Genomic DNA, 12,787 nt, shown 5'->3' with positions numbered 1-12,787 from the left:
CCCAGCTCCCCGCCCGCCCGCCCTCGCAGGGCTGCAGCTCGGGGCTGAGTGGGCGGGATCCCCCAGGGCAGCCTGCGGTGGGTCCCCAGCAGCCCCCTGCGCCCCGTCTCTCCCTCCGACTCTGATTTTATGAAAGTCTAATGAACCTGCTGAGCCCAGCACGAGAGACCTCGGGAGGGGAGCTTTTCTTTTTCTTCTTCCCGTGGTTCTACCTGGGTTTCCCTCCCAGCTCCGTCCACCTGGAGGCCCCGGGCGTTCGCCTGCCCTGTCTCCAAGGCTTACAGCAACTGAGGGATAGGGGGACAGTTCCCCCTATAGGAGACAGGAAACTAAGGCACGGAGTGATTAAGTCCCTGTCATGGTCACTCTGATTTTCAGGGAGCCAAGACTCCCACCCCCTACCTTGGGGCCATCGCCAGAGGCACTTGTCACCCTGGGTCCTCATCCCAGTTCTACCTTCCTGCAAACAACCTGGGCCTGCATTTGTACAAGGACAATCGCCCCAAGTAGCAACCAGAGCAGAAAGATCGTGACTTGTCATAAAATAGGGTTTTTGAAAAATAATCTCGCACTTTTGAGCCTCTCCAGTTCTTAACTGTCCAAAGTCCCTGAGTGCCACCCCCCATCCCCAGGGACCAGCAGATATCCACTCGGTGAAGGTGTCAGTCAGGAAAAGAGCATTAAGATGAAATCCCAGGATGATGACTTCCGTGGCTATAACATTAGGGTCTTAAACCCAGCCGGCAAGCTTCCGAACAAGCCACCTCCCCTGGCTTCCCCATTGCCCATGCCCAGTGAAACCCATCAAGTCCCTCAGTGACCCTCCTTTCCAGTCCCCTTTCTCAGCGTTGCCCTGGCCATGGAGATGCCTCACTGCTTCAGATCTGACCCTCTATCCTGTCTCAGTCTTCAACCCAGGCAACAGAATCCAGCTCACATCAGCTTCTATAATAAGCACATTTATTATCTCAGAGAAGTCTGTCTCCAGGGAGGGGAGGTTTGAGACTCTCTTGACACAGCACCTAACTGACTCCACCAGTTCATCTCTCCATCTCTGCTCTGCCATCTCAGGGGCTCAGATTGGCCCTCTCATTGGCTTCTTTCTTGGTTACAAGATGGCTGCAGCGGTACTACCACACCTAAACGGCTTCTTCTTAAGTCTCCTCCACCTCTTCCTTTTTGGTTCTTTTCGAAACTTACTATAAACTATTTAAAACAACTAGATAATAATAAAATACCTACATTTGTAAAATCTTAACATTATGCCATATTCGCCTCATTCTTTTTTGATCCTATAAGTTTATTAGTGTATTATAGTTATATATAATAGTTGGGTTCATTTTGACAAAATCATGTGTGTATGCAGTTTCATTTACTCCATTTCAGTCCCCCATCCCCTTCCTTTCCCTTCCCTCCTCCTTCCCCCTATTCTCCTTCCTCTGCTCTACTGGGCTTCTTTTCACTGATTTAACTAACTAATTTAATTTTTTATTAGCTTTGGTACTGGGGATTGAACCCAAAGGGCTTCTCCACTGAGTTTCACCCCTAGCTCTTACTTACTGACTGATTTGAGACAGGGTCTCACTAAGTTGCTTAAGGCCTAGCTCAGTTGCTGAGCCTTAGCCTTGAACTTGCAGTCCTCCTGCCTCAGCCTCCCAAGTCCCTGGGATTACAGTGGTGTGCCACTGTCCAGCCTCTTTACTTATTTTTGATTGGTGACTTATAGATATACATACAGGTAGAATTCACTGTGGCATATTTATATATGCACTTAGCATGATTTTGTCAAATTCATTCCACATTTTAGTCCTATAGATTTTATCACCTGTATAGATATATGTAACAGGGACCACAGTCAGGATATTAAATAGTCCCATCATCCCCTCAAACTCTCTCCTGCCATCCCAGCTCAACTAAGAGTCGGTTGTCTCAGCAGGAACTCATGGATGGGGAGGTCAACAGCTGACTGGTCCAGGGGCTGTTTCTGTCCACTCCCCTGCTCTCTGTCCTTATTCTGTTGACTTTTGCTAAAATTGGGGTGAGAGTCGGGTAGGCCTGGGTTCTTGGCCCCAGTCATGTTTTCTGCTCCCTGGGTGAGTCTGGTCCAGTTCCTTGCCCCTTCTGGTCCAGTGCCCATTTCAAGATGGGCAAACTGCCCATGGGTGGGGTTGTTCCTACATTAAAGTGAGATAACAGGTGTGAACCAATTTGCACTGACAGGTGTGCAGTTGATGATCAGGGTTCAACCTTGGTCAGGAGCTGGGTGGGGAGCGAGGCCCGGGTCTCCAGGAAGCACTCCAAGGCACTGCAGTGAGCTCCCGTCCTCAGGCCTCTGGGGTTGGGCTAATCAGTGCAGAGACAGAGGGAATCCATGGCTTGTGTTGCCCGGTGAACCCTCCACTTGGTGATGCAGGAGAAGCAGCCATCTCCTGTCTTCCGCGGACCCTGGCAGCATAGCAGAGCAGCTGAGGATGTGGTGGTGGGACTTACCATCCTGGGCTCCAGCCTCACTTCTGCCTCCTGCTTGTTGGGTGCCTTTGAGCTTGAGGCTGACCCTTGCTGAACTTCTCCCCATGCTCCTTGCTTAGATGAGGTCTGCTTCCACAGACCTGCATGCTCAGCTTTTCTGTGAGGCCATCCCTGTGGCCTGTGGAGGCCTCAGGCCTCTCCCTCTGCCTGGGCCCCTTGACCCTCCAGCCCTTTCCCTCCACCACCCCCTTGGGACCCAGTCCTCTCTACCTGCCTTCTAGGGCATGTCGTGGGCACTTCTGTGACCCAGGGTTGAGGAGGCAGGGGCAGGAGGGACGCGTGGTTCCTTAGGGTGAAGTAGGGAGAGGAACAGGCCTCCCAGGGATCTGGACTCTCCATGGGTGAAGAGGTGTCTCCAGAGCAGGGTCTGAGGAGTTCCCGGGGAGAAGGGAGAGCTTGGCACAGGAGCTGCCGGGTTCCCAACCTATGTGACAAAGAGAATTCTACATGCTCCTGGCAGAGCCACGGAGAGGGGTTTACTTAGAAAAGCAGATACACATGGAAGGGGGGACGTGGCCATTGGAGAGGAGGAGATGCTTCTTGGGGTTCCTGACTCTTCTTTTAAAGGAAACCTGGTGAGGGGTGGGTATAGGATGGACGTAGGATATCAGTCTGGTGGTCCCAAGACAGGTTGTGGGGTCTGGCCAATCTCAGGATCCTCAGGCTGAAGTGGTCTCCATTATCTGATTAGTAGATGGTGCTGCAAAGTCCCCTCATTATGAGCTTCTCAACATGTTGTATCTCTCTTTACTTAATCTAGTTATGGGGGATGTTAATTAACAGCACGTAGGTAGATGGACAGATTTCCCAGACCTGGAAAGGGAGCCTGGCTTAGGGAGTGACAGGGCTGGAAATGTAGGTAGAACTTCTCCATTAAAATGCTGTTTCCCAGACCCCTATCTCACCCTGCACAAAATCCAACTCAAAATGGATCAAAGACCTAGGAATTAGACCAGAAGCTAGGCAACTCCTAGAAGAAAGCATAGGGTCAACCTGCCAGGTAGCGACTTCTTCAATGAGATGCCCAAAGCTCAGGAAAAAATGCCAAGAGTTAATAAATGGGATGGCATTCTGCACAGCAAAGGAAACAATTAGAAATGTGAAGAGAGAACCCACAGAATGGGAGAAAATCTTTGCTAGCTGTAAATAAAGAACTCAAAAAAAAAAAAACCACCACAAAATCAAATAACCCAATTATTAAGTGGGCAAACAAATTAAAGACTCTTCTCAAAAGAAGAAATGCAAAGGGCCAGCAAATACACGAAAAAGTGGGAAAAAATGTTCCACATCATTAGCGATTAGGGAAATGCAGGTCAAAACTATACCGAGATTTCATTTTATACCAGTCATAATGGCAGTCATCAAGAATACAAATAATAATAAATGCTGGAGAGAACGTGGAGAAAAAGGATTCGTTTTATACTGTTGGTGGGTCTGCAAATTAGTACGACCATTGTGGAAATCAGTATGGAGGCTCCTCAAAAGACTAGGCATGGAACCACCCTACGACTCAGCTCTACCACTTCTCTGTATTTATCCTGAAGAATTGAAATCATCTAATACAGTGACATGCACGCCCATGTTTATAGCAGCACAATTCACAGTAGCCAAGCTGTGGAACCAGCCTAGGTGTCCATCGATGGATGAATGGATAAAGACAACGTGGTCTATGTACACAGTGTTTTTTTCAGCTACGAATAAAAATGAAATCATGGTATTTGCAGGAAAATGGATGGATCTAGAGACCATTATGTTAAGCGAAATAAGTCAAACTCAGGAGGTCAAGGGTCATATGTTCTTTCTCATATGCGGAAGCTGGAGAGGAAAAAGGAAAAGAAAGGTGGGGGTGGATTTCCTAAAAATCAAGGGGGAGATCAGCAGAGGAAAGGGACCAGCGGAAGGCAGGAGGGGAGGGAGGGAGGAGATGCTGGGGGGTGATTTTGGCCAGTTTATGTTGTTCTGCTGTGTGCATGTACGAACACGTAGCAACAAACCCCCTCAGTATGCGCAACTATAATGCATCAGTAAAAAAAAATGTGGGGGGAAAATCTCATTTCCTCTTCTTTCCCTTAGGTCTCTTTCTACCTGCTTCTTATTTCTTCAGTCCCCAATAGGCACACAGCCCGTACCTAAAACACCACCAGACATTGTACTCTGGAGATAAACTCTTGAGAAGGGACTCCCCTACCTGGTCATGCAAAGAGTCTCCTCCCCGGATTCTGCTCTCCCAAAAGGGCCCTTAGGTCCCCTGGTCCAGGAGGACATCAGCCTCCAAGTGGGGAAGGTGGGAACAGGTGATCCTCGTCATTGTCTCTGCATTATCATCCTTGTCATTGCTTCATACTGGAGTGGTTCAGAAGAACATCCACAGAGGACAGATGAAAGAGGGGTCAGAACTCAGGGCGCAGATTCCAGACGGTGGGTGTTGGAGGCTCATGGTTTCCAGGGAGAGGCCAGGCAAGGCCCCGGAGTGGCCGTCTCTGTGCCTTGTTGGTGGGGAGGCAGGGGTCTTCTGCTGCTTCTCCAGACACCCAGGAGCTTGCCTGTGTCGGGTGCTGGCTCACCCTGCAGGCCTGGCCTCCTGCACACCGGGGAGGAAGAAGAAGGGAGAGAGCAATAGGCGGGTAGTTGCCGAGTGTCCCTGGCCTCGGACACCACAGCGAGTACACGAGCCACACTGGGAAGGAGGCCTGTGCACACAGAGCCTCAAGAGCCCAGGACTTGACCCACTGTGAGCTCCTGCTGGTGCTGCCCTGTGCAGTCTGAGCCCAGGCTGGGGACCCAGGCAGGCTGGGCTGATGTGAGGGCCAGCGAGGGAAGAGCCTGGGGCTGATCCCTGGTCCCACTTCCATGTGGCTGTTTGTACTTGGCCCATTCTTGGCTCCTCTCTGGGCTCCAGGTCCTCATCCATAAATGAGGAGCAGCCACCATCTTGGAAGGGTTTAATCCATACCAGGAACCAAGCCCAGCCCTCGGCTGACATTCTTTTTATTTTATTTATTTACTTTTTTAATACTTTTGTTTATTTTATTATTTTTTTAGTTGTTGGTAGACCTTTATTTTATTTATTAATATGTGGTGCTGAGACTCGAACCCAGTGCCTCACACATGCCAGGCAAGTGTACTTACACTGAGCCCCAGCCCCAGCCCTGACATTCTTTTTAAATCCTCACCCTGAAAATAGATATCCTGGGCCCAAAAATAGTACAAAAAGTGTCTACATAGACTTCACTCAGGTGGTTCGATGACTGATATTTTATTACACTGTCTCATGGTCACACATACATGTGCATGAACCCATATGTGTATAGATGTAGGTATTCAAGCATTTTTTTCAGGATTACCGAGGATCGGCCAGCCTGGCCTCTCTGCTGCTCCAGTGCTGGTAGAGTCTAGCCACAGATATCTGCCTCGGACTTCTCTCTGCAGCCCCACATGAGCACCCAGCACCGTTCCTCCCCTTACTGTGGCAAGGGACAAGTGCTTCCTGAATAGGTCACCCATCTGCTCCTACTGCAACCAAAGTAGAGTCACACAGGAGGAGTGTACCAAAATGCACATTTTCAGCCAGGTGTGGTGGCGCACACCTGTAATCCCAGATGCTTGGGAGGCTGAGGCAGGAGAATCGGGAGTTCAAAACCAGCCTCAGCAAAAGCAAGGCACTAAGCAACTCAGAGAGACCCTGTCTCTAAATAAAATAAATAAATAAAATACAAAATAGGGCTGGGATGTGGCTCAGTGGCCGAGTGCCCCTGAGTTCAGTTACCAGTCCCTCCTCACCAGGCACATTTTCAGATCTAAGCCCCAAACCCCAGTTTTCGGATGAAGAAGGTGGAGAAGTAGGCATGGGGTTCTCCCAGTTGGAGCCAATTTAGAGGAATAACCTTGAGCTCAGGAGCCTTGTCACCATCCCTCTGAATGTGAAGTCACTAGGAAGAGCCACTCCCTGAGTATCCCCATCTGTGAGGTTGGGATGATTGTGCCAGCTTCAGTGGGTCCACTGAGGGGTCAGTGTGACCGGGCTGGCACTGAACACATGCTGATGAGACCCGGCTCTCTTCTCCCTTCCTGCCCAGGAACTCTGGCTCTTCCCACACAGTGTACACGGGGGATGGGGGTGGGTGGGAACCTGCCTAGTGGCTCAGGTGACTGAGCTTGGTCAGGTCTCCGCATTCTCAGCTTCTGTATTTGTGAATTCAACCAACTTCAGGTCAAAAATATTTGGAAACAAAATTTCAGAAAGTTCCAAAAAGCAGAACTTGAAATTGCCCCACATTGAGCACCATGCTGAACCCACCCAAAGATGGATCCGGATTCCCTGCTGCAGCCCCTCCCATTTTGCATACCCCCCCCCCACAGCGTCTTTCAACCCTCACTGTCCAAATATTGTCACCCCCATGTCTAGGTAGGCAGGTGACGATGGCTTCCTCTCTACTGAATATAGCATTTTTTTCTCCCCACTGTTTCCCAAACAATACTGTTTACAACTATTTACATGGAGTTACATTTTTTTCGGTATTATAAGTAATCTAGAGATTAAAGTATGCAGGAGGATGCACATAGATTATAAGCAAACACTGTTCCATTTTATATGAGAGAAATGAGCACCTGAAGATTTTGGCATCTGTGGGGGGTCCTGGGACTAATCCCGCTGGAGGATCCTGAGGAACAATGCTATGTTCATGCTGGGAAGCTTCCAGGTCAGGAAGTTGGCAAACTCTACCCCCTCCACCACCCAGAAAGATCCTCCTACCCAGGAGAAAGGAAGGAGAACTCAAGAATGCTCCCCCTGTCTACACTGCTGGTCCTCATTCCCAGAAACTTGTGGCTCAAAGGTCTGTCACCATCCAATGGCCAGAGTCCTGGAGGAGGGGCAGACTATGCCAAACAGATGCTTAATGGAAAATCCCATTGAGCTGGCTGCTGGGCAGGGCCTGGAGGAAGAGTGTAAGCAGATGTGAAGTTCTGGAAAATTCTGTTTGACTGCTGTGTATAAGATGAATGGTTGAGGATCCGGAGACTTCCAGAGGCCATGGACCTCTGCAGCCAGCAGGAGCTGCCTCTGAGCTAGGACGTCCCCTGGGTGGACATGCACGGGAGAAGGGCAGGGTCAGTGGAGGGAACCCTCAATCAAAGGCACTGCAGCTGGACATCCCAGGTGGCTGCAGTGAGATTGCGAGCCAGGAGGAGGCGGGGACTGGTTCACAGGGACATGTTTTGGCCTTGGTCCTGGAGGTCAGTAATGCCCCTGAGTTTTTTAAGTGTGAAGTTCTTCCCAGAGAAGACTTAGATTTTCAAAGCACTGATTGAAAAATAGTCGCAGTAAATTGTATGATTTTTTTTTTTTTTAAAGAACCCAGCTTCTAGATTTTTGAAACGAGGAGCCCAGGAACATGTCTCATGGCATTTGATAGAGTTTGGCTAGAGGGACCCAGGAGGAGAATGTCCAAAACCTGCCCCGCCAGTTCCCTACTGCTGCTCCCCACTCTACCTGGGGACTCAACCCACAGAAAACCAAGGGCTGATGTGGCTGGCAGCTGGGCCAGGGGCGGGGCCGGGGCCTCTGCAGCCCGGCCAGAGAACCTGCCTGGACAGATCTGGGGGCCAGCCCGCCTAAGATGATACCAAAAGGAGAAATGAGCTTTCTGCAGTTTGGGGGAGCAGCAGCTGGCTGGCTCCCCACTGGTGGCTCCTCCAGAAGTGGCTGCACCTGTGCAGATGACAGGCCGTGCCCACAGGCAAGGCCAGCTGCAGCTCCCTTGGCCTGGCCCCCGGGCCGTTTCCCTTCTCAGCCTGAGGAAGCACAGGATACATAAAAGCAGTTATCCAGAAGTTGATTTTAATTTTAAAGCAAACATTTCACCTCTGCTCCCCCACCCCACCCCTCCCCCCAAGAAACCCCAGCAAGGGCGGACCTGGGTGGGGGGAGAGAGGGAAAGAGAGAGCAAGCTGGGCTCAGGTGACTGGGCAGGTGGTACACAGAGAAGAAAAGGGAGGAAGGGCACCTTTCACCTCCTGCCTACCAGAGAACAGGACCCAACCAAGGTCCTGGGAGCCAGCCAATCAGAGCAGCGGTTTCAAGTTCCTAGGGGCCAGAGGGGCGGAGTGTGCTGGGCTGTAGCCAATCCTGTGGGCGCGTGGATGCTGTTCAGATTCAGAGCCTCTACCCACCCCACCCACGGGGTTTAGAGCCCAGAGGCCACGATTGCTCTGGTGGACAACTGGAGCTATAAAAGGATTTCAGGTAAAGGTGTCTCATGATAAGATGTGCTTGTATGATTATTAGAACATTTATTGAGCACTTACTGCAAAGCACAGTGCTAAGTGTGCATCTCAACTAATTTTAATAAGGTTCACCCTGCCTTTTAGGGAGAGGAGAATTTCCTGTGATTCCATAAATTAAATGATAGCTTTCTGATAAATTTCCTTTCTGCTCAAATCAGCCACAGTGGCTTTCGGTTGCTTGTAGTTAGGAAGCCTGTTTGCTACTATGTCCGCACATCTCTGTGTGGTGTACAGGAGCAGGCATATGTGGCTTGATTAATTGAGGCGACCACAGTAAAGAGATCCACAAATAACAGCATCCCAGGGTCTTTTTCCAGGTGCCTGATTAATAGTCTGAAGGTGGAAGTGTCCTTCCTGAAGGAAAAGAGCGTACAAATATTTACAGTAGGATTCCAAGCAGAATATCCCCACCAAGGAAGAGGCCAACACTTGCATGTTTCAGATGAAGACACTGAGGGTCAGGGTGGTCATGGAGGCCTGGTAGGTACTCAGGGATGGAGCTGAGGACAAGTCAAAACCCTGGTCTTCTCCTGCTACACCCACTGCCCATCTCATGAGACTCAGAGGTACCTGATTGGGTGGGAGAAAGGCAGGAGAGGACATCAGAAGGGATAGAGAGCACTGTGCCCATGAGGTCACTGTGACTTTCAAGAGGAGACCCTAGTTGGGCTGGTGAATGCCACCCTAGCCCCCACCCCCTGTCCACATCATCCAGGCCTCATCAGGGATCAGCCCACAACAGGCTCTTGTGGTCCACCAAGAGCCCGTTGTGTACCTTGTCCTGTGCTGCGCATGTCCCCAGTTGTGAACTGCTGTGGGGCTCTGTGTCCAGAAGATGCTGTCAATCCAACATGACCTGCAAAACGAGACCAGCGTCTCTGAGCTCCCGCTGGGCTGGTGCCCTCCACTGGGAGTGGGACCCTTCTGTTGAGCCCAGAGTCTCTTGAGCCTGCCTGCTGGAGAGGGTCTGGCTTTGCCACTCAGCTCCTTCCTCCCTGCCGCCCTGAGGAGGGAGCTGCAGAGTTGCCTTGGGTTCTAAGAAAACAGAAGGAGGCAGAGTCGGGGAGAGAAGAGAAAGACCAGGGACCTGGGGCCCGCTCGGATGGGGGTTGCTCTGTAATCTCCATGGGGACAACTGAAGGTTCTCAACTTGTCGTCCCCCCCCCCCCCGATCTATTCTAGGACCCTAAACCAGATGCTGGCTCATGGTAGATGCTCAATAAACACTACTTGCTGGGCACGGTGCCACAAACCTACAGTTTTCCCCACCACTGAGGTGGGAAGATTGCAAGTTTGAGGCCAGCCTGGATCACATAGCAACTATCTTTTTAAAAAACCACAAAGCAGGAATAACAACAATGACAACAGCAAAGTACCACCTGAGTGATTGAAAGGAGTGTGGAGAAGGGAGTCCCTCAGAGTGGCAGAAGTTGAGAGAAGTGGCCAATGAGAAGGAAACATTAGGAAGCATTTCTAGAGACTGTGCCTGTTCCCTTCAGAGAGCTCAAAAGCACAAGTAAAGCCAGCCTCGGTGGCATGGCCTGCAATCCCAGCAACTTGGAAGGCTGAGGCAGGAGGGTCACAAGTTCAAAGCCAGCCTCAGTAACTTAGTGAGGCACTGTGTCAAAATAAAAAGGGCTGAGGATGTGGCTCAATTCTCAGCACCAGAAAACAAGCAAACAAACGTAAAGTACTTAAGTCATTTTAAAATTACTTTGGGGGTGTCAGAACTGTAATCCTGTGACCACCATCTGCAATGAAATGGCACCAGAAGCCCCAAACATTTATCAGCTGGACTTTCTTCTTACTTTCCATGCTGGGGATCAAACCCAGGGCCTCATGCATACCAGGCAAGTGCTCTACCCCTGAGTCACCTACCAGCTACAATCTTCACTACAATCCTCCCCGACAATTGCTGAGCAGGTAAACAAGGCCAGGCTCTGCGCTCAGGTCCTTGCTCCTGTGCTCATGCCCATACAACACCTGGAACAGGTAGCCCCATCTTTATCCTCAACTTACAGAGGCTTAGAGAGTTGGGAGCTGGCCAGGCTGCCTAGGCATCTGAAAGGGACTCTGAGCCTGATCTTCTGCCCATCCCTCCAGACTTCCGCTTCATCTGCCCAGGGTGAAAAAAATGTTGACAGGATGGGGCCCAGGGTTCATCTGGGGGCTGATGTTTTCCCAGCTGTGGAGGGGCCACCTCCTCCAAGCCTCCCTGAGCCAGCCCCGGACTCCAGCAGCTCCAGAGAGCCAGGATGGAGTGTGGTCATCACGGGAAAATGAGGAAACACAGGGAGCTAAAGAAAACAAAGATCAGTGGTGATCCCTTCACCCAGAAAGACTCCTTTCCACCAGCGTGTGCACGCATGAGTGTGTGCACACCCATGTATGCCTGCCGTCTGGACATACTACATGGATATTCGTTTGACAATATTGTGAATGTTTTTCCGTACTATTGAATGCTCTACATTAGTTTCCCAAGCTTTCACATGTTGATTTATGTTAACTTGCAGAGGTATTATTACTTGCAAAACCTTTCAGATTTGCATTCTTTACTGAGGTATAATTTGCATTCAAAAAAATTCACTCATTCTCTTTTGACAAACTCACATCGTCGTAGTCACGTGATCCTCTCCATTATCAAGATGTAGAACAATCCCTTCACCTGGAAAATGTTCCTTTGAGCCTCTTTAAGGTCAACTCTCCTACAAACCCAGTCCCTGCTAGTGTTTTTATTTTCCTACAAATTGGCCTTTTCCGGAATGGATATAAGTGGATCATGGGGTGTCCTGAGTTTGGGGTCTAGCCTCTCTCACTTAGCATAGTGCTTGGAAGTTTATCCACGGTGTTGCATTTTATCAATCTTGCTGCAATCTTATTGCATGGATGGACCACTGATTTTTTTCTTCTTCTTTTTTGTACTGAGGATTGAACTCAGGTGCACTTAATCACTGAGCCACATCCCCCAACCCTCTATTTATTTTGAGACGGGGCCTTGCTAAGTTGCTGAGGCTAGCCTCGAACTTGCAATACTCCTCTCTCAGCCTCCCCAGGCACTGGAATAACAGGCATGCACCATTGCACCCAGTTCCACAGATTGTTTATCCATCCACGAGTTTTGGCTGCCTATGAGCAGAGCTGTAATAAACACTCACATTCTGGCTTTTGTGGGAACATAAGTTTTTATTTCTTTTGAGAAGAGACTCAGGAATGGGCTGTTGGACCCAACAGTACAATCCTAAGCATATGCAACATCATTTTTTTCTAAACACGGAAAAAGCAAATTGTGTTTTAGTCATGGTTGTCTGAGAGCATTATGAAAATTCAAAAACAGAGATAAACTGCTAACAGTTTAATATAAACCCTTCCTTTTTCGTACTGTGTCTGTGAACATCAAGAAGATTGTACCGTGTGTGTGGCTCTACGTTCTGCTTTTTTCTATATTTATTTCCATGTTACCACATAAAAACTTATCACCTTTTTTTTTTTAGATTTCTGCATTATAATTACAGATTACAATATTCCAATGCATGGAGGCACAAAAATTTATTTAAACCATTCCTTCCTATTGAATATACAATTAGTTTGATTTCTGGTTTGGGGCTCTTATAAACAATAGCTTTGAGCAAGATATTTTTTCACATTAGATTTCTAGACAGGGGAATTAGTTGCATATCGATTTATTTCACTGGACTTTTTCCTTACATTTTTTTCTTCTCGCCTACCTGCAAAGTCCATCCACCACACAATTTGCATTGCAAATTTAGGAGGTAAGCATGATCTTTCCAATCAGCCATGCCAGAATAGTTAACTATTCTTATGCAAGAGAATAGAAATGACTCCTGATGCCATGCCACACATTAAAACTCCATTCCAGATGGATCAGAGATTTAAATGTTAGTGGTAAAACTTTATAGTTTTAAAATAAAATATAGGAGAGCATCTTTATGGAATGGTCTTTTATAATAAAGCT

Source organism: Ictidomys tridecemlineatus, chromosome 5 (genome assembly GCF_052094955.1).
Source record: "Ictidomys tridecemlineatus isolate mIctTri1 chromosome 5, mIctTri1.hap1, whole genome shotgun sequence".
In the NCBI taxonomy this organism is placed as follows: domain Eukaryota; kingdom Metazoa; phylum Chordata; class Mammalia; order Rodentia; family Sciuridae; genus Ictidomys; species Ictidomys tridecemlineatus.
This window is presented reverse-complemented; position numbering follows the sequence as displayed.